This window comes from Crocodylus siamensis, chromosome 12, assembly GCF_052110815.1.
Source record: "Crocodylus siamensis isolate JL-2025a chromosome 12, ASM5211081v1, whole genome shotgun sequence".
Classification (NCBI taxonomy): domain Eukaryota; kingdom Metazoa; phylum Chordata; order Crocodylia; family Crocodylidae; genus Crocodylus; species Crocodylus siamensis.
Genome location: NC_143406.1, coordinates 17,722,648 through 17,748,579, shown reverse-complemented (window position 1 = coordinate 17,748,579; position 25,932 = coordinate 17,722,648). Strand labels below are relative to the sequence as shown.

General features: G+C 44.3%; 1 protein-coding gene and 1 pseudogene across 1 annotated transcript in view; both read right to left on the bottom strand.

Moving 5' to 3' along the window:
- The window catches only part of CAMTA1 (calmodulin binding transcription activator 1), a 1,278,205-nt gene that overhangs the window by 1,155,304 nt on the left and 96,969 nt on the right, over nucleotides 1–25,932 (bottom strand). The window lies entirely within an intron of this gene.
- On the bottom strand, nucleotides 18,245–18,424 carry LOC149854725 (U2 spliceosomal RNA; annotated as a pseudogene).

Genomic DNA, 25,932 nt, shown 5'->3' with positions numbered 1-25,932 from the left:
GTGGTGGGCGAGAACTCTGATAGCTACAAGTCTGTGGTTGGAATTCGGTTACCAGTGTAAGAGACCCAGACACTTGGGTGCTAACTCTCTGAGCCATAGGCAAGGGTACATAATTAGTGCATTGGCCAGGATGATTTGTGAAAAGGCTTCAGTCCTAACACGGTAGGACCCCTGGGTAGTGGGTGCTACACTCAAGCTAAGGCAATAGAAATAGAGCACGTTTTAGAGATGATAGTGCAACATCTGGCGACAGCCAACGAGCCAACAAAGGGAGGCTAAGATGGCAGACCCAATTTAGTCCAACATTGGCAAGCTGAGATGATGCAAGCCCTAGTGGTAAAAAACTACAAGGTTATGACTCAAGCAATGAATAGCAGTCTGGGATCTCTTGTCGGGGTGGGAGGAAGGGGGGAGGGTGGTATGCATGGTGAGTGGAGATGATCCCAGAACAACTGCAGAAGTGTTCAAGCAGATGGTCATAGCTTCACAATGGGAAAAGGCCACGTGGGCAACATGGTTAGGAGTTGTACTGACAAGGAAAGCCCAAGCAGTATACAGTAGCATGCCATGCAAGGAAGATTTTGAAAAGGTGAAGGTGACAGTACTGCAGAGGCTACAGGTTTCCAATGAAATACACCAGCAAAGTTTTTGTAAGAGAAAGACAGCAGAAGCCTTTAGCTCTCAGCAAGTCATGTAGTTGCTCAAAGATCAGGTCACAATATGGCTCCACTCAAAGAAAAGGACTTTGCATGAAGTCATAAAGTGAATAGTACTGGAGCTCATATGGGACTCAGAAGGTAGAACAAAGGGTTGGGTGAAAAGACACCAACCCCAAATGCTGGGAGAAGCAGTTAAATTGGTGAAACATTACATGGCTGTAGGGAGAGAACCCAGGCAAAAGCAAGGAGAGGCAAGTAACCATTTGAAAAAGGGAACCTAACCATAGAAAAAGGTGTAGGTAAAGGAAGGAATGGCACTTCCTGGCCTCTCTCAAACATGTATCCAATGCAGACGTGCAGGGCACTTGTTCTCAGAGTTGTCCATGAGGGAGGCTGCCAAAGGAAAGATCAGCAAGTAAAGATAAGGTGGGAAGGAGAACTCCAAAGTGGAAGAAATGGAGTGTGAGTTCAGGATCACCTATCCCAGATCGGCTCAAGGGGAATGGCAGGATGGAGCATGCCTCATGCTTGAGGCCTGGGTAGAGGGACAACAGGTACCAGCACTCGTAGACACAGGGTCTAACTAAATCTTAGTTGGGAAGGACATAATAAAAGATGCCCTATGACACTTAATGGTGCACACTCGTCTGCATCCATGGGGAACCCAAGTGCTATGAACAAGTGAAAACACAGATGAAGGTAGCAGGGAACACCTATCAAATCTTAGCATGCCTTGCTCCTAAAGTTGTTGTATTCAGCCCCAATAGGGCACGACTGGGCTTTGTTCCACAAGCTCCTAGACAGGTTGGTGAAAGGCTGAAATGATAATAAAGCCTGTGGAAAGACTACCCCTTGAAACCAGAAAAGGAGCTGGTAAGAGAATATGTAGACCCAAAGCCTGAATCTGCCCAAGTAGTTGATGAAGCAAAAGAGATGAATGTTGGTCAGCTGTTGGAGTATAGGCAGCTATGTGTGGAGCAAAAGCAGGATAACAGCTTTAACCACATATTTGAGGAGAAGAATATAGCCCACAACGACAAGGAGGTGCTACCACCCAAGCTGGCCAGGGCACTACGGCTGTGCAAAATTTCACCAGCAATTTTGTTGCGACTCATTTCGAGCTCAAAACCACAAAATCGAAATGAAACAGAGAGCTTCCAAACAGCCTTGAAACGAAATGAGGCAAGTCGAAGCATTTCAAAATTTTCTACACATTTTAAGTTTTGAAGCTCAAGCTGTGCTTGCCTGCAGGGAAACAGAAACTAAAGTAAGGAGAGGGAGGGGGAAGCAGGGGGGGAGGGGGAAGGAGTGCTCTTATTATTGACTGTGTAGCTGGCCAGTGACTGTGATCCTTCCCTGAGGTCCCTTCCAATCCCAGTGCTCTAGGAGAGGGATGGAAAAACTGTATAAAAGGCAGCATTGTTTGAACTGCCCTGCTTTCTGCCTTGGTGTCAGCTGAGCGAGGGCGCACCTTAAAGCACACAATGTCACCCACCCATGTCACAAGTTTTGTCCGTCAGGTGCAGGGGCTTCTGGGTCCTAGGACCCTGCACCTCTGGCTGCCATCTCCTTGAAATCTGGCAGGCTTTGCAGCCTCAGCAGGGGCTAGCAAGCCTGCAGCTTTCACCCTGCTGCGCCTTAACACATAGTGTCACCCATGTCACAAGTTTTGCTTGTCAGAAGCCTGAGGTGCAGTTTCCCCCAAACCCCTGCACCTATCTCCTTGAAACTTGGCAGGCTTCATGCCCTCAGAAGGGGCTACCATTCCTGCAAGTTTCAGCCAAATCAAGCCAGAAATGACAAAGTTATAGGCTGTTTCAAGCTTCCCCATTATAGCCTATGGGCGAAGCGTTGAAACAGCGTAACTGTTTCGACGAAACGAAACGGAACAGCGGTTTTGAATAGAAATTAAATTTGAAACAAAATGCTGTTCTGTCGAAACACAGATGCTAGTCAAAATGAAACGGTACCATTTCGCACAGGCCTACCAGGCACTTCCCCAGATCAAAGTGAGACAGGGGTTGTTGTATAGGGATCAAGGGCAGACCCATGGTGAAGAGTCAGCACAGCTGCTCATACCAAATGTATACTGCCAGGTTCTCATGCGAGTGTCCCACAAGCTTTCCACAGGTGGGGCTCTATAGTGATATAACCCGTAAATGGTTGCTTGGTTGTTTTGTTTTTTTGAGCAGGAATCCAGCAGGAAGTAGAAAATTTTTGCCAGTCTTGTGCCATATGCCAGCAGGTTCATCCTGGGAGACTGCCAAAGGCACTTATGGTACCTATGCCTCTTACACAAGAGCGCTTCAAGTGGGTGAAAACAGACATCGTACAGCAGCTGCCAAAGAGCATGGTGGAGTACCAATTTATTTTACTGCTAGTGAATTATGCTACATGCTACCCTGAAGCAGTACCCATGCAAACTGTTACTGCGGAGAAGGCTGCTGATGAATGACTTAAAATCTTCACCTGGGTAGGCCTCCCTAAGGAGATACTTACAGATCGGGGAGCAATTTTATGTCCTGAGTGTTCCACGAGGTGTACTGAATCTTGCAGCTAGAAGAGATCCAGGTGTTGTTGTACCATCCCCAGACTGACATGTTGGTGAGAAGGTTTAACAGGACCCTGAAGGGAATGCTCAAAAGGATGGTAAATAAAGATCCAAGACATTGGGACAAGCTGCTGGCTCCTTTAATGTTCCTGTATAGAGAAGTGCCCCAGGGGTATACAGGATTTTCCCTGTTCAAATTACTGTTATGGGAACCAGCCAAGAGGGCTTTTGGACCTGATCCAAGAAGGCTGGGCAGCACAGGAAAGGTTGGCCCAAAGCCTAGTATACCATGTATTACAGATGAGGGAGAGGCCTCGTCTTATGTGGGCAACTGCTCAAGAGAATCTTAGAAACAAACAAGAGTAACAGGCAGAATCTTGTAACTGCTGGGCCTGTGAATGTAGGCTCAAGGTAGGCGATAGGATGTTGATGCTGTTGCCCAATGAGGCCTTTAAATTAATGGCTTACTGGCAAGGCTCTTCTGAGATTAATAGGAAGGCGAGGCCCATCTACTATGAAATTTGGCAACCAAGCTGAAGGAAGACACAACAGAGCTATCATAGTAACATGCTGGAAAAACTGAATGGAAGGGAATCACTGTTTATTATGTCTGGCCACGAGCAGCAGGAGTTTCAGGCCTCATGTACCAGAGCAAGGCGAGCAGAGTACGGTGCAAATAGGAAAATGACTGTTGGTGGCACAATAAAGCAGCTAGAGCAGGGACAGGCAAAGTCCGGCCCAGTCAGCAGTGGACTACATTTCCCAGCCACCCCTACACATGGCTGGGGCCGGTCTCTATGGGGACCCCAGGCACAGCTGCAAAACCTCAAGACTGAAGTTGTCATGGAAACCATCCTCAGCCACCCTGGCAGGGTGCACAGCAGAGCAGGGCAGGAGGCTGCTCCGGAGCCACTGGGATCTTGCGATGGGGTCAGCTTGCTCCAGACCCAGGACAGAGCCACGTTCTGTAGCCTGCATGCTCTGAGCAGAGGCACACAAGCAGCGGATCGCGGCTCTGCCCCAACTCCTTGCAGTGGTAACAGCCTGGTCTGCTGCAGGGGCAGAGCTTTGATCCCCTGGCTACGCACCCCTGCCCGGAGCATGCAGGTTATAGATCGCAGCTGTGCCCTGGCTCCGGAGCAAGCTGCCCCCATTGGAAGCTCCCAGAGGCTCTGGAGCAGCCCCCTGCCCTGCTTCACTGGTCTCCATGGCAACCCAGCCTTGAGCTTTCAGGCACACCTTCAGCTGGGGTCTCCATGGAGACCAGACCCAGCCATGCAGGCAGGGGCTGCTGGGAAATGGAGCCCGGCTGCCGGCCGGGTCGGCCATTTTGCCCACTCCTGAGCTAGAGGGACTGGTAAAGAGATTCCCAGACATTTTCTCTGCCAACTTCCTCCCCTTCTCCTGGGACCACCCATTGGATTGAACACTCGCCTAAAACTGCACCTAGCAGAGTGGTATTGGAGAGTTGGCAATGAATCCCACAGTGACACCAGGAGACAGTGCAAAAAGAAGTGCAACAGATGTTGGGCCAAAGAGTCAACCAGGAAACCTGTAGTGAATGGATAAATCCAATGGTGATGGTACTGAAAAAGGACGGAACTATGCATGCATGTGTAATTTTTACAAAGTAAACAAAATGGTGAAATCAACATTTACCCCATACCAAGAGTGTAAGACCTAATTGAGAGGATCAGTGGGGCCCAGTTTATCTGCATTCTGGTCTTGTCTAAAGGGTATTGGCAGATCCCCATGGAATCCTAATCCAGTGAAAAGATAGCCTTCACCACACTATAGGGCCTCTTGAGTACTTGTGCATGCTTTTTGGGTTGCATAGGGCTGCAGCCGCATTCCTGCACCTTACAGACTGCATATTATTTATGCCATGACTATATTGCCACCTACATCAATGACAATAATTTTATTCCAAAAGCTGAGAAGGACACTTGGAGGCCTTCAAAGCTGTACGTCAGAAGCTGTGCATGGCCAGCCTCACGGCCAACCCCAAGAAATGTGCTTTAGGCCAACAGGAGGCACAGAATTTAGGATTTCTGGTGAGGGGTGGTCAGATCCAGCCCCTGGTGGATAAGGTACAAGCTTTAAGGGAATACCCCTTACCATGTACTAAGAGGCAGGTACATGCCTTCTTAGTGTTGGATAATTATTATTGGTGGCTAGCACCAATGTTTTCAAAGATAACTGCCATTATCTGAACTAGCTAAAGCAGCGGCACCGAATAAAATTTGGAAACTGAGGCTTTCCAGAAAGTTAAAGAAGTACTATGTACGCACCCTGTGATACATGTTCCTGATTTTACGAAACCCTTTTGGGCGCAAATGGATGCATGCAATTTAGCAATTGGGGCAGTATCATCTCAACAGGAAGAAGGGAAGAAAAACCCCATAGCATACATAAGCCACAAATTGCATCTGCATGAACAGGTATATACCACTGTAGAAAAGGAGTATCTGGCAGTTAAATGAGCCATGGAAAGCTGTAGGTATTACCTGGTGGGGAAATCATTTACAGTAGTAACAGATCGTGCCCTGTTACAGTAGCTAAATTGTGTGAAATATGGTAACTCCGGAGTAATGAGATGGAGCTTAAATTTACAAAGTTATGATTTTACCACAGAACATCGATCCGGGAAGTGAAACAACACCACCAATTCCTTTTCAAGGAAGGATAAAGAGGAGGACCCATGGGTCATACATGGCCATAAGCTCCAAAACAGGAAAAGGGGGGACGTAATAGGGCCCCTACCCTGTTACTAGGGAGATGACAAATATTCAGAGCCTTCCCCTACTCCCCCACCCTCCTTCCCTCACAGTGATGTAGACACACCCTCCATCTCTCACCTCGCTCTGTGCTCACTCCCTATCACTGCATAAGGATGATGGGAGGCATTGTACAGAGGAATCAGGTAAATTCCCAGACTTATAGGTGTTTTCTTTACTTCTGTAGGGATTCAGATGCAACTGCCATGGGTGGAATCACCCTGGCAGAGTGCATGAGACCTGAATCAGACTGCCACTCATGAACAGGCCTAAGATTTGACTCTGGGAAGTGGGCTAGAGTAGAGAGAAACTGGCCACACAGGATGCAGCTGTATGTGTTATTTAAAGCTTTTATATGAAAAAGTAGAAAGGATGTTAAATAATTAAATCACATTATCATCTCATGTCAACAGCAGTAAACACAGATGTTTTGGTTAAAAATGAGTGTTTTTGTTTTAAATATGTTTTTAGCAAATGTGTCATAATACAAACTTATTTTTAAAATGCTTTATAAACAGAATGACAAGGTTCTCTGGGTGAATCTGATATCTTTTATTAGACCAACTTTAAGTTAAGATTTTTAGTTGGTCTAATAAAAGATATCAGATTTACCCAAAGAACCTTGTCTGCTTATATCCTTAGACAAACACAGCTACAGCCTACACCCTTATAAACAGGATAGTGTTTTCTATCAACTAGGCATGATTAGAAAATACAATGCAGTACAAACTTATTTTTAAAATCTTTTATCAACAAGTGTTTCATATGTAGTAAGTGTGATTTAGTTGTATGGGATACACTGTCCAACTTTTCAAGCAATTTTCACATCTTCCTTTACTGCACCATCTTTCTTAAACAGACCATTTTCAGTTTTTCCTTTATATGGTCATTTAATATAGGTTTCACTGCAATTACACTTTGACGTCAGAAAGAGGACCAGAACAGAAGGTTATAAAGTTTAGTTGCGATTAAACTCAGATCTGCTTGTAACATTTTTGAGCTATCTGAAATCAAGAGCACACTGTGTAAAAGCTAAAGGAACACTGAAGGATTCGAAACAACATAACATCATCTATGTCCCTGGTTAGTTTGTTGGCATATCCACGTACTTTCTGTTCCCATGAACAAACTTTCTCAAAGAACCACCATCTATTTGAAGACATCAAGATATCTGCTGGACTCTCTCCAATTTGTCCACATCTTTTCTGTAGTGGGGAACCCAAACTGGACACAGTTCTCCAAATGTGGCCTCACTATTGCTGAACAGAGGGGAAGAATCACTTCCCTTGATCTGCTGGCGACACATCCACCAGCGCAGCCTAGAATGCCACTAGCCTTCTTGACGACAACGGCATGCTGTTGGTTCAAATTCAGCATATTGTCCATTGTAACCCCCAGGTCCTTTTCTGCAGAGCTGCTGCCTGGCCAGTCCGTACCCAGTCTGTACCAAGTGAATGCAATTGTTCTGTCCTAAATGCAGGACTTAAAACTTCTCTTTATTGAACCTCATGATACTTCTTTTGGTCCAATCCTTCAATTTGTCTAGGTCTCTCTAAACCTTAAATCTTCCCTCCAGCATATCTACTACTCTCCTCAGCTTGGTGTAATCTGCAGACTTGCTGAGGGTTCACTTCATCCCATCTTCCAGGTCATTAACAAAGATATTGAACAAATCTGGCCACAGGACTGACCTCATGGGGCACGCCACTTGATACCAGCTGCCAACTACACATTGAGCCATTGACCACTACCCTCTCAGCCTGATGAGCCAGCCAGTTTTCTATCCACCCCATACTTCCTTACCTTGCCTGTGAGGTTGTAGAAGACTGTATCAAAAGCCTTGCTAAACATTTGTACCCTTAGACAAAACCTTTTTAAATGGTCTGGATTTATTAAACCCATAGATGTTCGTAGGAAAAAGAATATTTACATTCCATAATTCTCAGAGTAACTACAAAGATGCCCTATGACATGGACTGGCAGAGTCGGACTCTAGCATTGTTTTAGGGTACTGATGAGTAAAGTATTTTGATTGACCCCCATATCTTTTTTTACTGGAGGGAGGAAGGGGGAAGGGAGAGGCAGGGGCACTGACCCAAGAGAAAACAGCTTCAGAACAACAGACCTAAATCTTGTCTTCTAAGCATTATCCTCTATATCCATACTGCCTTAAAGTATAATCTCACATGCTGGCCAACATTAAATCTGTTCACCCCTTGAATGGAAGCCACTCCTAGGAAAATCCAAATGCTGCAAGAAATAATGCCAGTATGTTGAAGGTGGCACTCTTTCCATGAGTTGATATTAAACCAGCCTCTCAGCGCTGGCTTCAAGAGCAAACAGTGACACTGACCACACTGAACCACTTGAAATCTAAAAATTCTTTCAAAAAAAATAGTTTCATAGACTCATACAAAAGTAGGGCTGGAAGGGACCTCCAGAGGTCATCTTATCCAACCCCCTGCCTGAGTTAGGATCCTCCCTATCCAAACCACTGCATACAAAGCATAATCTAAATTCTACATAAGACTACCATAAACCCTTGACACAACACAGACCTAACACCCTAACCTGCCACAAGTAAAGCAGGGGAACCATGGCAGCCAAACAGCCTACTTCTACAAAATTTTATCAATATATGCACAAGATCCCAGATAGATAGATATGCCTGCTGTTACAGAGGGAGGCAAAAACCCACACAGTCCATGATCCTTCCTGATCCCAAATATGGAGATCAGTCTGACCCTGAGTCAGACAACACCAGGGGTGGGCAAAAGAGAGCCCACGGGCTGGATTCGGCCCAGTAGGCCAATCTATCTGGCCTGAAGGGTCCCTAAAAATATCAGTAAATTAATATTTGCTCCTGGCTGTCTGTCAAAGATGACAGGAGGCAGGGACAGTAGGACCCAAGGGGAGCCCTCAGCAGGACTGAGCAGCCCAGCCCAGCCCCCCACCGCCATTTCACTCTCTACCTGCCCCTGCTCTGCTCTGCTACCATGTGGCTCCCAGCTGCATCACTGGACTGGGGAGCCTGGGGCCATACTGTGTGTGTGTGTGTGTGTGTGTGTGTGTGTGTGTGTGTGTGTGTGTGTGTGTGTGTGTGTGTGTGTGTGTGTGTGTGTGTGTGTGTGTGTGTGTGTGTGTGTGTGTGTGTGTGTGTGTGTGTGTGTGTGTGTGCGCGCGCGCACAAGCAGGGGCAGAGAGTGTGTGTATTCACAGGGTGAGCCCCATACCCCCCCCACCATACACATGCACTCACCCCCCCCCATTGCACTGCCATACACGCAGACCCCAGCTACCCTCTCCCCACACACAGCCCCCCACAAACCCCATACCCACACGTCCACAACCCCCCACAAACCTATATACCCCCCCACAATATACAAGAGTAAGACTTCATTTTAAGCTACTGTACAATCACCTCTATGTGCACTGCACAAACACATGTAAATCAGGACGAAAATATTTTTCTGAAATGAATGAATGGTGTAGATGTTTACTTAATATAATTTGCTTTTTTCCTGGTTCTAAGATTGCAAAACCCCTTGCTGAAAGGAGTACTTTCAGGGGGAGGGACTTCTGGGGTGAAGGTCAGGGATTAAGGGATGGGATTTCCGGTCACAAAATGGTGAACAGGAGGCGGGGCACCTGTCAAGGGCAAGGCTACCCATGTGGCCCTTGGCAGCTTGCCAAAACTTGGTAAAGCAGCCCTCCACCTGAAATAATTGCCCACCCCTGGACAAGACCCTCTGCCAGGAACCTCTAGCTTTGGTCCCAGCAGGAGCACTGCCACATCCTAGTCAGGCTTCAACCTTGGCTGTAGCCAATTCCCAGTGCATCTAGTAAGCCTTAAAAACACCCTGACATGTAGCAGAAAGGTGAGCGGTGGTAGGGCGGTGGCAACCAGCAAATCCCAAAAGCGTGGGCAATACCCATAGTAAAACCCAGACATGGCTACGCCTACATCATCCCTGACCAGTGGCTATCCAACCTCTTCTTGAATACCTCCAGTGAGAGTCCCTAGCTTCCCTAGGTATCTATTCTACTGCCTCACTTATCTAACAGTATAGAAGTTTTTCCAGATGCAACTTCAAGCCACTGGGCCACATCTTCCTCTCTGCAGCAAGAGTGAAAAAGTGCTTTCCCTCTTTTTTATGGCAGTCCTTCAAGTATTTGAAGACTGCTATCATGTTCCCTTGTAAGATCCTTTTCTGCAAGCTGAATATGCCTAGCTCCTTCAGCCTCTCCTCGTTTGATTTGCCTTCCAAGTCCTTGATCATCTTTGTGCCTTACTCTGGACCCTCTCTAACTTCTCCACATCCTTTTTAAAAGAGGAGTCCAGAACTGCACAGTACTCCAGATGAGGTCTAACCAGTGCCACACAGAAAGGCACAATCACTTTCCCCATCTTGCACCTAATGCTTCTATCAATGCATCCCAAAACCACACTCACTGTTTGTGAGGTTGCATTGCACTGCGCTCATACAGAGCTTGTTGTGGTCCTTTTCCATAAGTGTTGACATCTAGCCAGGTGTAACCCACTTTAGATTTGTGCTTTTGATTATTCTTCCTGAGGTGTAACACTTTGCATGTGTCCACAGTGAACTTCATCCTGTCAGCTCTAACCCAACTTTCCAATCTGTTGAGATCCTCCTGAATTGTGCTCACATTCTCCAAAGTATTTGCAATCCTTCCCAGTTTCATGCCATCTGCAAGCTTGTTCAAGAAACTTTCTATGCTAGCATTCCAATTGTTAATAAACACATTGAACAGCACCAGGCCCAGGACAGACCCCTGTGTGGGACTCCAACCTATGTGGCAGTGAAAAAAACACTATAACGTAACTCAATATTTTAATTTCACCCCTTTGCCAAATTTAATATGACTTGGTCATTGCTTAAAAAACTAAAAGCATTTGATATTTTAATTTCCAGTTTAAAAAGTACATGCTGAAATGCTTAAAATAGCAAGCCTACTGATAACATATTTTATTTAAATGAAATGAAAGCATGTTTTCATTTTATTACAAAAGTTCTTGTGGATTAAATAAAGGTTGAGATGCAACCAAAGCAAGTTAAACATTTACTTTCTATTAAAATATCTAAATCAGAAGATTAACAAAACTGTTTTACATTTAACAGAAAGGAACAGTCAAATCAGCACAGCAGCAGCTTAACTGGTATTTAATGCCAAGGAGTTCTTTTTTGAGAGGTAATCAGTTTAAGGAGGGAGGGATTTCTTTAAACTCCTCAAAAGGAAAAAAAAAAAAAGCGCACACACATTTGAACAAATCTTTTAATTACAATATCTTCCAAAGAACTTCCAAAGCCTTTTCCCTGCCAAGCCTAATAGGCTTTCTTGAGAAAGACAGGTCTTGCCCCAGATTTCCTGGAAAAGTTGTTTTAGAAAACATATATGTTTCCATTTAGCATGTTTTCTCATGTGGTGGGGGTGGTTAGGAATTGTTTTTGGAGTGGGGAAAAGCAGAGGGGCATTCTGTATCACAGATATAAAGTTCTATCTAAAACATAAAAATTGTAATGATAGTTTAAGTACCATCTGTAAATGTCACATGGGCAACGTGAAATCAGACAATTTATCTGAAAAGAGAATATACAATTAATATCCATATGCATGTACTGTTGTATTGTTCCCAAAAAGTGCCTAGTTATTCCTGGGACAAAACTAATTTGCACAAGTTCCAGTTTTACATAATCCAAAATGTTTGTCTCTAAACCACTTGCAGCCAACTTAAAATATGTAAATATAGGTGATCTGTTTGATTTTATACAATTCCTTTAATAAGACAAAGCCCAAACATTAATATTTTATCTAGTATTTGATTACCAATATTGATCATATTATTGATTACCTAAAGCTTTATGATGCCACCTCAAGGCTCAAAGTGTACAATGTACAACGAATGACAAACAACCCAATAATATGTGAAGTTTCTTATCTGCTGCACAGTATATTTTATCCAAAAAGCTGACACTTGAAAAACTTGTAAAGAAACAGCACGTGCACCCATACTAACAAACCATTACTGAATTCTCACGGGGACTTACATGAGATGCACAAGGATTTCAGTTGCTAAGTCAAAGACTGATGCATTCTTACTTAATGACTGGTGAATAAAGAAAAAGATGAAATGACTACGAAGCTCTATCAGTTTATCTAATGGCCATTACAGGAAAGAACCCAAACATACTGGAATATCCTTTTAAAACAAGTTTTAGTGTTTGCATTTGTTTTAGCTTCTATTCTGGGTTTAATCCTTTGACTTCTTAATGAATAACCATAAGTGCAGGGGGGCATAAAAGAAAAAAAAGAGTACACTGAATTCCAAAATACTCAGTGAAAACAGGCTTCTAGTTTCATATTGCTCCCTAAAATACCTCTGTACAGTTATTTTTACTTCCAGGAGTTTATTTTTTCATGTATTGTAAATATACAAGAAGGATGACTTGTGAACAGACTTGAGATTTGTTGGTGACAAATTGTGAGACCGAAGTTCTCCTAGCTGAATTAATCACAAGTGATAAAACTGATCATAATCAATTGGATGAACAATCAAACCTGTAGAATACCATGTCAAACTTCAACCAGGTGTTCTAAAGCAGTCCTACTTTTTCAGCTTTTATCTTGCATATCATCATTATTCTTTTATTTTATATCATTGTCCAGGAATATCACTGCGTACACACTGGTCCTATGTTACACTAGCAGAGTATTAATGATGTTCTACACTAAACATTGAATTCCAGTCTAGATCATTCCCAAAAGACTAAGAATGTGTCATAATTTCCAGTTACTAGAATTGTACAGTTCTTCCTTTCCCACTGATGGCAACTGTCTTCTCACCAAGGCCCAGATCCTCCTTAACATACACACATTACATGCCTGCACAACATTTTCTTGAGGGAACCCAGTGTGCCCACAAAACATGGGTTGAGTAGAGGGCTGGCAGGTTTCCCCCACTCCTTGTTTTCCAGGAACAAATGTTTCAGGAATAGGTAGTGCAGCTTACATTTAGTGTGCTCAAGCCACAGATATAATACTTAGCTTCACTGAACTGTTCACCAGCAACTACACCCTAAGACTGTCAAAGCAGGTGTATCTATACTTTACTGCAGAGTTGACTAAACAGCTCTGCAATAAAGCATCACTGGTTATACATGCACTGGTATTAGGACTCAGTAAATTAACTGTACTGTAAGGTAGTACTCTCCCATGGCAGAGTCATTTACTGAGCAGAAATGCATGTGCGGACGGTGACCAGGACTGCAGCAGTTTGAGCCAAGGCAGAGCAGCCCCAGGCTGGCAGCAGACTCGGGGTGGAGGTGAGGAGTCAGCTACACAGCTCTGCAGTTTTGGCACTTGTTAGCCAGCCCCTCCACTGCCCAGTGCTGCCACCTGGAGACCAGGGCTGACCCTGGAGCCTGTAACCCCAGCTCAAACTGCTGCGGTCCTGGGCACATGTACAGACGCTGCACCTAGAAGCAGCCGACTCCAGTGCAAGCTGCGCTGGAGTTTATCACATCACCTTAATGGCATGTGTAGATGGACCCAGCAAGACATAACTTGTGATAGCACAAAACATATTCAAACATTTCAGCTACCAAGACAATGGGCTGAAGTAAATAAGTAAGAACACCAGTTAGAACTTAGATGCTTCTCACGCTTGGCCAAAATAAATGTAAAATACTGTAGATTCAAAAGCAAAAGGATCATCTTTAAAAGGATGATTACAAGACAAGTTGGGAAGGGATTTAATGTTTTAATTGTCAATATCTGGATTAATCATTGTGTGTGAAGTGGTTCACTTTATTAGGAGGAAAGAGAATAATGGTTGGGGTCTTAGTTAAAAGAAATTAAACATGATAACTTAAAAACAATATTTAGTAAAATTGTATTGACAGCCATAGCAAACACAACCAAACACTGCTATGATCAGTATTTAATAAGGTTTTATGTTAAAGAATCCAGTTTCAATACTGACAAAAGATCTGGTCTCTTTGCAATAGGACTCATTATTGTGAAATCACTTGTTAGATTTTATTACTTTTCTTCTTCTGATAATGTGTCTAACATTCCATGTTATATTCACAGATGTTTAAAATGTCTGTCCATTTTATCTTGTACTCTGTACTTTTCTTTATTTATAACACACAAAAGATAACCCAGGTACTTCAGTTCTAATTTTAGGAAAGCAGCAAAAGTTTGATTTTTAGTGAGTTTATAATTATTAAATTATTAAAAATTTAAACTTCTTTGAATTATTCATAACAAACAGTTATTTATACCCTATTGCTCTTACAGCATAAAGGGAAGATGGATATTAAAATATAGAAACCCAATAGTTATTATATACTTTTTAACTGGTTTCAGATCATTTTTAAATTGAAGTTGAATAAATCTTGGGTCTAAATTATTGATTATACTTTGGATTAGGCAATAATTTATCCGTGCCTCTACATACAAGAGTTTTAGAAATCCACACAAATCAATTGATTTGTGCAATGTATAAGAAGTGCATTTAAATAGTATATTTCATTTTCAAAGTGTTTTACACTCAATTAATTAATCTTAGTAAATGATGTTTCTATAGGAATGAAATGAGTTTAATATGATTTATTCTTCCCATGTTAACGGAAGTTTGTTGTGCTCAGAAACACAAAACGATTTACACAGATAATTCCAATAAATGCTAGTGAGCACTGGGAAAACAGATTCTACAAAAGATAATGGTTAAGATTTTCAAAAAAAAAAGTTAGATTTATTAGAATAAGGGTTTGATGTTAAGAAGGGCCTTGTACTTTCAATCTTCTTTAACATCATATAAGGGAATAAGAGCTAGTATTTCCCCTGAACTTGCTCTCACTTTGCAATGACTTTTTATTTATTAAGAATTGCATGTTGATGCCTTCTATCAAAGCCGCTGGATATTTTACATCAAGGAAAGAAAAAAGGTGGTTTGCGAAATAAAGATAAGTCCAGAATACAGGGACAAGGGGCAGAGGTCCCAGCTGCAGAGTCTGTATTGGAGAGAAAAAGGCTGTCTCTAAGCAGAGATAAAGGGGCTGCATTTCTGTTAATCCTAGTAGGAAGATGCTGAACCAAACTGTGCCAAGGAACTACAAAATGTCAATGGTGCCATTATCTCTATTTCAAAACGATTCTCTTAGCTAGAAGTTTATTTTTCAGTAGGAGTGGCTGGCCATGCCACCAGCAAATGTACCTCTTCTCATCATGCACTGGCCTATCGCTCCACTTTTGATTTTTGACAGCAACACAGGTGTAATGCCAGAATGTGGGTGGCCAGGTCTTGGGCTATTTGAGGACTGAGATCAGGAAGAGTAGGCAGAAGCCAGGAACAAGCCAGGTCAGGTTGCCAGAAGATCAATCCAAAGCAGGGTCTAGGAACAAGCTGAGTCAGAAGCTGGGAGATCAGGCAGGGAGCAGCCAAAGAGTAAGCTGGGTTGAAACAGAAGATCAAGCAGAGAGCAGAGTCAGAGTACAAGCCAGAGGGAACAACAAAGCCGTCTAGAACAGTGATGCTCAAACTCTGACCCAGAGGCCAGATCTGGCCCATGGTGCTGTAATCTGACCTACAGGGCTCCCCATGGGTCCAGAAATTTGGTGGCAGGAGAACAGTGGTGCTGCTGCCCTGATGGCAAATCTTTACACCCCTGGAGAACCCTAGGTCCTACATGCTGGATTTGTTGCCCAATCCCAGCATGTAGGGCTGTGCAGGGATGGTGCTGGTCACCTAGAACCCAATCCTGCTGCATGTGTGTGTGTGGGAGGGGTGGCCCACCCCAAGGTTGAGCACCACTGGTCTAGCATCAAGTTGAACCCTGTTACACAGACACTTTCTGTTCCTGTGTAGGACGTTCTATGGAGGAATGGAGGGTCAGCTGACCTAGACTCCAATGGCAGGGAGTGGGCAGAGGTTTCAGGCCAGTCAGCAAAGGCTTCAGATGGAGGCTTCAGGTCAGCCCTGACTAGTCTGTGTGGTCAGCTGTAAGGAGGCAGGCTGAAATGAACAACCATGCTAGCCAGGTCAAGGCCCCTGGTGGCCCAAGACCATGGCCTGGAAGTAAAAAAGCAACGAAGGAGTTGCTTGTGAAGTATTTGGGAAGAGTTGCCTTTCAGATGAATGTTCTTTTTTGTACTAGATCAATGACTAATACCCAGAACTTTAACTGCACATAAGAAGAAAATGGAAATTTCCTTCCCACCCTTCAACCAAAAATGCTGCTGATCTGATAGCAGAATGAAGCTTCATTTACAAGTTGCTTACCTTTTCAATAAGTACACATCTTTGAAGTACCACAAGACTATAATTCAGTGTACCGTAACAGTAAACTCTCCTTAGTAAACCAGTTTCCAAACTTTTTGGATGAATGTAACTTTATACAAATTATGTTTGCTCATGCATATCTTATCTAATGCAAGCAATATATTATTTGGATAGTGACTGAGCCTGTAGGCCTTAATCACTTTGTGAGGAAGTGCACAACACAATAAACAGATGACCCCTTTTCATGGAGGTGGCAGGCTTGTTTGATTTTAAAATAGGAGAAACTACTGAAAGCTTGTATTGCTAAAGGAAGGAGCCTCAGTATAGCGTGAGAAGGGAATGAGAGCAGGCATAAAGGACATCAGGAGAAGGGATGGTGTGAGTGGAGCAAGTAGAAAGCTTAGAGGTAAAAGACTGAAAAGAAGATGGGATGATAAGTGTGTGAAGAAATGGGAAACAGGGACATCACTGACTTCTGTTTTTTACTTTGAAGAATGAAATCCCAGTTGAGGAAGGTTCTTTGCAGAAACACAAGGGGGCACGTTGAGGAAGGGCAGTTTGAGGAATCACACACCGTGTTGAGATATCTTGAGCTATGAATATAGCGTCAAGATTGAAATTGTGGAGAGGTACCACATTTACTACTTCTAACAGTTTGTAGAACTGCTCCATTAATTCAAGTAGTAGAGGGCTTTGCTTTACTCAAGGTGTTGGCGGGAGCATCATAAAAGACATGGCCACTAGACACTGATCCAGGAGATCTCATGTGGAACAGTTTTTTTTCTAAAAGGAAACATACAAAAGGAATCTGTAGCCAAGTTCATATGGAGCTTCACTAAAAGGAGAACAATTTTTTTGAGAAGGAACAATGAGCTAAATGTTAGTGAGTTTTGCAATAAAACCAAAAGGAAAAGCAGACACCTAAATTTAAAAGAAAGAAACAATGATCTCATCCTAAACAAAATGCCCACTAATTTTTCAGTACTTTAGGATTTCATTCAGATGGGGTACCAAGACCTAGAAGAAATTTAAAAAAAGATTAAAAAAGTATTTTGCTTGTGTTGCGGAAACGTGAAACTAAAATGGCTGAATTTGCATTCTGCTTTTCATGAAGACTAGAAATTTGTTTAGAATTCTATAGTTATACACGCATGGTATTTTCACTATCAGACATTCTGAAGATCTTACAGTCACTATAAATCCCCAGTACTTCTTAGAATTACAAGCATCCATAGTACACACTAATCGACAAATTAATAAATGTAGTATCAGTAACAATTCAAAATTTAAAACTCTTGGATTTCCAAATGATTTCTAGTCCATGCTTTAACTTCAGCTAGTGCCAAATACTGCTGTGCTCTTATTTAGTCATCTCTCGCAGACTGCATATTCCCTTGTGCCTTCAAAAATTCACTGGTTTCAATTTGTTTTCATGTACAATTTAAAGTGCTGTTTCTAAAGGAAAAGTTCAATATGCCTTGGGTCCTATCTTTGCACAAATGAAAAAAAAAATCTGCTCTTGCTGTGATCAATCAATGCACCTGGTGTAGGTTGGCCCCTCGTTTTATAATCACATACAAGGAAATCTCACTAAACACATCATCTATCATTAAACTGCTGCCAAAAACAGATATGCTCAGCAATGCAAACCAACTATGAAGCTGATTAAATGTAGCCAGCATTGAGCGTGACTATAAAACACATGGCCCACATTAGGCAAATATGCTGATGGGTACCTTTGCGTGTGTGGCCCTTAAGAAAAAACAGGCAGGTGTCCCCTCCACAGGGAACTGGCACCAGGCCTGGACCTCCTGCAATACCAAACTAGCATTGGGAAGGCCAGAGCTTGCCCTTGCACCCTCACCCTCCCCTTGATGCCAAAAATACTATATTTGACCTTAGCCAAGAAAATTGAGATGCAAATGGGAGCCTTTTTTTTTTTTTTTTCTGTTTTTTTTGCACCGGTCCTGGAAGCACTGCAATACCTGGTCAATGCATGGAGTGGATGGAGCACGCTCCGGTTCCACCACCCAATACCAAAAAGAATCTGCTCAATATAGACCTCCTATGGAGGACATATCAGAGACAATTACCCTGGGGAGCTCGCCTACCACCTGATTGATCATGGTGTCTCCCCTGCCAGGTAAGTATACCACAAGGACAGGTTAGTGCAGCACAACTGAATAAGACATATGGTAGTGCTCATTCAGCACAGTCCCCCATATCACCAACCCTTTTTCAAGTGATGGCAAGCCACTCCACTGCATATATTTTAACTTCCTTTTCACTCCCACAGCTGAGCTATGCTTTTCTTTCCCATTTCCAATAATTCCTGTTTCTTTGTCTTAAATGCCTGGCAAACATGATGAAATGGGGCCCCAAACCATTCACCCAGAATCACTCTGGCACCCCCTCTCTGACTGCTGCGTAGGATTAATGTGGCCCCATCCACCATGAGATGAAATCAGACCAGGTTGCCCTGCTTATCATCTGCATATAGTTATGGAGCATCCCAGGACTCATGACAAGAGCACCCGGTTCCACTCACGAGTGGGGGCTAATTAGCACATGGATGCTTTGTGGAAGGTATCTGAAGTACACACACATACTGAACAGTGCTGAGCTGTGGGGTCATAATGGCTTAAAACAGAGACCGGCCAGGACTCCAGTGGGGCCCAGCCCAATGAACTACTGGTGTGTGGTAAATTATGAGCCTTTAGCTTTGGACGAATATCATGCATAGTTTGTACTACATATAAGTAGATGCCAAAGTGCTGCTCAGAAGTGTGTTTATGACAGCAGTTTCAAAAAAAAAAAAACGTGAATCAATTCTGGATGAACTTAGTGCATGGGTACTACATGTAAATTGCTACAGCCATGTTTAATTTCAAAGTAGTTGTTTTCAATTTTGCTCTCCTTTTCCTTGTGCGCTCAGGGAGAGCAGGTTCTGACATTAGAGAGAGAGGAAAGGGGCTGTCAGGGGAAAGAGTCGGATGGGAAGCAGAGAGAAAAAGGTCTACCTGATACCACCCCCTAATTTATTTTCCCTCCTGTAGCAGTGGGAGGGGGACAAATTCAAGGCAAACCTCCAATTAGATTCTATACCTAAAAATAACAAAATTATACATTCTCCATACATATAATCGAATTACTGGGGGAGGGTCATCTTACAATCAGGGTTATCTTCTATTTGAGTAAATACAATACTGTCCTGCACCACATTTACTGCTTTTGCCTCTGTTAAATAGAAAGTACAGCACCTGTTTTGATGCTTACTTTGCCCTCACCTTTTTAACTTCTGCCAATTTACATGTAAGGATGTCCAGTAAGAACTTTAAAAAACAGCGCAAGAGAGAGAGAGAGACAGGGTATACCCCTTCTGTATTTTCAGTTGATTTAAACAGGATTTACGATCAGGACCCCTTCAATCAAACTACAGTGTATTGAAACCACTTGCTTTCCCTAGTTAATCCCCAAATGGAAAAAAAATCTCAATCAAAAGTATTATATTTATTTTGCATTGTCACCAGTGAGCAGAGTTCTGAAGATGTACAAGATGCTCAAGACTGATTTCAACAAATGAAATAAATCAGAAGTAAATTGTCACATATGAAGGTCTGAGATTATACAACTGACAAGTACAATTCAAGTGTGAAGCTGGAATTAAACCTGCATCTAGTGTTGGTAAGCATTTTCATTTTATTTGTCATAAGATGGCATCTAAGATTCCTTCATGAAGGTTAAAAATTTATTGCAGCAATGAAACTATTAGTGTCATTTTAATTTCTTGCCTAATTTTCAATTTGTGTCATTCATATACTTTCCTGTCAGATACTTAATTAGAATTGAGGGAGACTAGGGAAACCTGCCTGATGAGCAAGATTTCTTTATTAAACTGTGTTTACTGGGATTCTTTTCATTTAAATACGATCCAAAAAAAACCTCAGACTAATACAGCTCAATCAAGACTCTAGGTGGGGAACTCTAACAGACAACTAAAATGCTGCCTCTTGCTCATAAATCAAACCTACTTTAGCAGTCAGATCAGGCAACCTCTTATTACAGGATAATCCTAAATGCACAGCCAAGTGCAATTCCCTCATAAAGCAAATTCTTCAGCAAACAGTAAGGAAAGGGGAAAAGGAAGCTATCCTAATCAAAAAGGCATCTCGAGCTTGCTTAGTGAATTTGGTCCATGTAGGGATATTACTGAAATCTAGAAAAGCTATGTAGGACTGAGTGAGATTAAATATTATAAAAAGTGAGAGAACAGGGATGAAAGCCTGAAATCCATTTCAAGAGAACCCATATGAACAAGGTAAAATGGATGTGACAGGCAGAGAATAGCATGTGGGAACTCCAGCAAGGCAGCAGAGAATCAAGAACACCTCTGTTGTTGCTATCATGCAATAAAACGTTTTCTGAGGATTGCTTTTCACAGCATAGTAGCTTTTCATCTTGAACTGATTTTATATACCACTCATTGTTATCACTGGCAGAAACTACAGCAGCATTTGCGGTGGCAGCAGCAGCTTTTCCTGTATGAGAAGTCTCCATGTTCACCTTAAAGAATATCAGTCCTTCCAGTATTCAATCTTGCTTAATGGTTAGTAAAAACATTCCCAGCTACACAGGAAATGTGTTCTGTCTGAATAAGTGGTAAAAAAGAAGAAAGGGATTTACTACACAGAATCAAGAAAACAACTTACCTGCTAATTGTAGATTTTCCAGGGAGTAGGACAACGGTGGGCAAGATCCAGCCTAAAGCAAATTCCACTTCCCAGCAGCCCCTGGGGTAGCAGCTCCTTCTGGCTGCCACCACCAGCCCTGCTGCCTGGGCACCCCGACCCATCTACCCCACACCTACCACCAGGGCTGAGACCTGCTTAGGGAGGGCACATCGCTGGGCATCTGGGATGGGGCTGTGGCAGGGAGTGACATGGGTGGGCAGGTCACCCCGGGAACTTGGAGTGGTGACAGCATGGGACTGGGGCTGGGGCCGGGCTGCAATCTGCTGTCTGCATGCCACTGCGAATAGCGTAGGTTCTGTGGCAGAGGTGTGCATGAAACGGATCACAGCTCTGCTCTGGCCCTGGCCCCAGTCCTGGAGGGGTTGCAGGGCTGTGACAGCACAGGGCCATGATAGTGCGGGGCCAGGGCCAGGACCACGCCTCAGTTTTGTGGCCCCACACTATCATATCACTGTGATCCCAGGGTCTCCAGGGGCTACTGGGAAATGGAGTCCAGCCACTGGTTGGATCTGCCATTTTGCCCACTCCTGCAGTAAGAGAACACATCTGCACTTTTTTTAAAATGTGTACTCTGCATCAAGGTCAAAACCTACAGGAAAGTTGTGGACAATGGCATAACATACATTCTCACTCACAGGCCAACAAGTGTAGACTCCATGTTAGATAAGGAGTATGCTTCAAATCCACTTTTTCCCCCCCATGTATTTACCAGGAATGCACTCCTATAGAGTTCAAAGAAAGGAACAGTCATGGGGAGTGTAAGTCTTTGCTGTCAAAATTCACATACAACTACTTTATTAATAATCTTTCTTCTTCCTTTAAAATGTACACCACCATAAAGGACATGTAGAAAATTAATTAGCGGTAATATCATCAGAAGAAGTTAATTTGTGAAGAGCTACAAAAAAAAGATTGAGGTAGGGATGTAAAAAGTTAGATAACAAGAAGGCTCCACAGCAGCCCAAGGAAGCTCTGTGGCAGCTGATGCCAGATCTGAGGCATTGCTGCTCTGGCACCTTGTGCAGTGAACACAGCCCCAGGCAATTCCTGAGGGGTGGCAGTGCAGCAGCTCCAGCCTGGGAAGCTGCTATTGCAGCCCTAAAGCTCCCCCTGGGATCCCTGCACACCACCACACTTCAGGGATGTCCTGAGGCCATGTTCACTGTACAAGGGGTCGGTGGTGACCCACCAGACCTGGAGCCATCTGCCTGTTGTTGGGCCAAGGCAGCTGCATGCTCAGCCCCACCTCAGGGCTGGGCCAGGCCCCACGTGGCCCCAGTGCCACAGATGGGAGCGGGGAAGAACAGGGCACACACATCCAGTAGAAGTCACCCCACTGGGACCAGACTCTCCCTTTCCCTGGGGTAAGCTGGGGAGGGCCCAGCCCAGCAGAACAGAGAAGTCTTCCAGGTCCAGGCCGCAGCAGCACAAGCACGGTGGGAGATGCCTGAAGCCCATCACCCTGCCCAGGCCCAGTAACGGCGGGGGGCGGATAGACCCACCGTAGAGCCTGGAGTCTTGTTGCTGAGGTGGGAGGGCCCTGCTTTGCTCCTGTGGGGGCCCCAGCACCTCCCTTTCTCCCCAAGGCAGAAGGATCTGGGCAGGAGAGGTCTGTAGTTCCAGCTCCATCCACAGCCACAGCCCTGCCCATAGGGGTGAAGGGAAGCTGCAGCTCTGTAGCTGGGCAGTGCTCCTTGGTGGCTCAACTGTACCTGCCACCCCCTGCTCGTGGACTGGGGCCTGCAGTGCTGCGGGCACAGTGAAGACAAAGGGCTGGGGCCATTCCTGCTGGAGGTCACTTAACTAGGTATGAGCTATTGGTTAACATTTTAACTGATAAAATTGGAGGAGGTTAAACAGTTAATTTTTAAAATGTTATTTATATCCCTAGTTTGAGGAACTGCTCTACAAAATCAGGCATGAGATATGAAAAGTCAAATCATGAAAGTAATGCTGTGTCTAGTAGTGAAGCTCCCACTAAAACCCTATCTTGGTTCAGTGGCAAAATACTTTTAGGTCATGCAGAGACCCAGACACAAAGCCTCCCTCTTCTCTGCCCCCTCCATAAGAAAGATCGACTACATCCAAAAATGTGTGTATAAACTTTGATCCATTTACAAGATCTGTGCTTACAACCACCATGTAGAAACTTTCAGTTTCTACTGGGAGAATCACCATTCTCCTAGCAAAAAATCGAAGTGTGCAGACATTCAAACTTTTCCTTCTGAAGCAAATACGGCCACTCCAAGATAAAAGTAACCTGAGAACAACCAAGCTTAACTCACTCTCAGGAGACTGAATGTCTGCACACTTTTCCCTGGTTTTACTATTCCTGAGGACCAGGAGTGGGACTGGGAAAAAGGCTCCTGTGCCTTCTCCAAGACCAGGGTCACACCAGTTAGGAGAAGAGGGGAGGCACTGCCCCAGCTACCCTATACCTGCTTCCCACATCAGAGTTCCCAGTGTGAGAAGCAGACAGGAGCTTTCCTGCACTGCTCCCTCTGCTCAGCTCCTGGGCTCTGGAAACCAGTCACAAGAACTGCTGCCCCCTGCCAGCTTCCCCTCAACACCGCCCTGGTAGGCCTGTGCGAAGCAGCTAGTATTCACTTCGGATTTGGATTCAGCCGATTCGGGGGGTAGTGATTCGAATCACCATCCTGAATTGATCTGGAGAGTCGGCCACCACCAAATCAGCTGAATCTCCGAGTTGAGCAGGCCCCATCCCCCGGTCACTCTTCCACCCCCATCAATGGCTGCCCTGCCTAGCCCCAGCATCCCTGCAATTTAAAAAAATCCCCACACTCACCACTTACTGCCACGCTGTGTGTGTGGGGGGGGTTCTCCCACGAGCCCCCACAGGCCCCAATGGCCACTGCAGCAGCCAGTGAGTGTGGGGTTTTTTATCTTTTTTTTTTTTTTTTTTTTTTTTTTAAAGTGTCAGGACACTGGGGCTGGGCAAGGCAGCCATTGATGGGGCTGGGAGAGTGCACGGGGGTTGGGAGGTGCTCAGGGAAGCAGGCAGGGGATGGGGTCTGGCAAGGGTCCCCCACCATGGTCCCTTCCCACTGCATACTTACCAGCAGAGTTTGGGTCCTACTCCCTGCAGCAGTGACCAGGGACTGCCCAAATCTCCCCAAAGTTATCCAAATTTTTCTGAATCAATTGGGAGACCTTCAAATGGATTTGGATCTTTTTATTGTTCTCTGATTGGATTCACATTTGGAGATTCAGTTGCCGAATCTCCTCTAAATCGAATCAATAACCGAAGCGTCACACAGCCCTACTTCCGGGCTCAGCTAAGCAGGGAGCCTTGCCACTGTAGTGAAATCCCTCTGCCTCACTCTGCATTGCCTTGGATCAGCCCAGAGCACTATAGAATCATAGAAAATTAGGACTGGAAGAGACCTCAGAAAGTCTAGCCCAACCCCCTGTTCAAAGCAACTAGATCATCCCAGCCAAGGTTAGTGTAGCTAGGTCTTAAAAACATCTAAGGATAGAGAATCCACAACAACACTGGGCAACCTGTTCTAGTATTGTACTACGCTCCCAGTGAGAAAGTTTTTCCTAATATCTGACCTAAAAACTTCCCTTGCTACAACTTGAGACCACTGCTCTTTATTCCATCTGCCATCATTGACAACCGTCTAGCTCCATCTTTCAAACCACCCTTCAGGTAGCTGAACACTATTAAATCCCCTCTCAGTCTTCTCTTCTCCAGAAAAAATAAGCCCTAGTCCTTTCAGTCTCTCCTCGTAAGTCATGTGCCCCAGCCCACTAACCATTTTTGCTGCCCTCCACTGGATTTTCCCAAATTTGTTCACATTCATTCTGTAGCAGGGAGTCCAAAACTGACCACAGAACTCCAGATGTGGCCTCACCATTGCTGAAGAGAGAGGAAGAATCACCTCCCTTGATCTGCTGGCACCACACCTACCACTGCAGTCCAGTATGCTGTGAGCCTTCTTGGTAACAAGGGCATATTGTTGGTTCATATTTAGCTTATTGGTGCACTTTAACCCCCAGGTTCTTTTCAGCAGACCTGCTGCTCAGCCAGTCTGTCCCTAGCCTGTACCGATGTATGGAATTGTTCTGCCCTAAGTGCAAGATTTTGCACTTGTTCTTCTTGAACCTCATGAGATTTCCTTTGATTCAGTCCTCCAGATTGGAGGATGGGGCAAGGCAGACTGCGATGCCCATGCAGCATGATGCCTGGAACCTTGCTGCGGCAACTGAGTGCTCCACCACCCTCTGCTCTTCTCTGGGTCAGCTGGAAGAAGTGCAAGGAGTGGGGCTATTCTCCTGCCAGGGAGAACCATGAGAGTTCCCACCACAGGGGAATGCCCCCCTCCTGCCAATCAGCTGACTAGCAGGACAGGGGAGCATTCTCCCCAGGGGCAGAAACCCTCCCCAGTAGACAGCTTGCCTTCTTCCCAGGCAGGGGAGAGGGCAGCCTGTCAAGGGTGGGGTAGGAAGAGGTGGTCAGAAAGTAGCTTGCCTGTGAAGCTTTCCAGTCATTGGATGGGAAGAACATTTTTACTGTCCATTCCTCAAGCTATTTTTCTACAAGAAGAAATTTCTTCCTTGTAGAAGTGAATGTCTATGCAGCCACAAGGGAAGCAAGTTGGTGTTACTTTTATGACATAATGAGGCATCTTTAAGAATTGTACAATTCTTTCCAAAGAGTAACTGACCACTTTGTTGCAGGGTTGTTGGTTGTAGCCTTTAAAAATGAAGGTAAAAGTAAACAAGAAGTCTATGAAGCTGCAAATGAGTGAAAGTTTGGAAGACAAAGGGTAGAGATGGGGGGTGGGGGAAAGTGTGAAGGAAACATGAGTGGTTAGCTAAAAGGCAGGTTACCTGTAGTGTTAGATTTTGTCAGGAAGGTTTT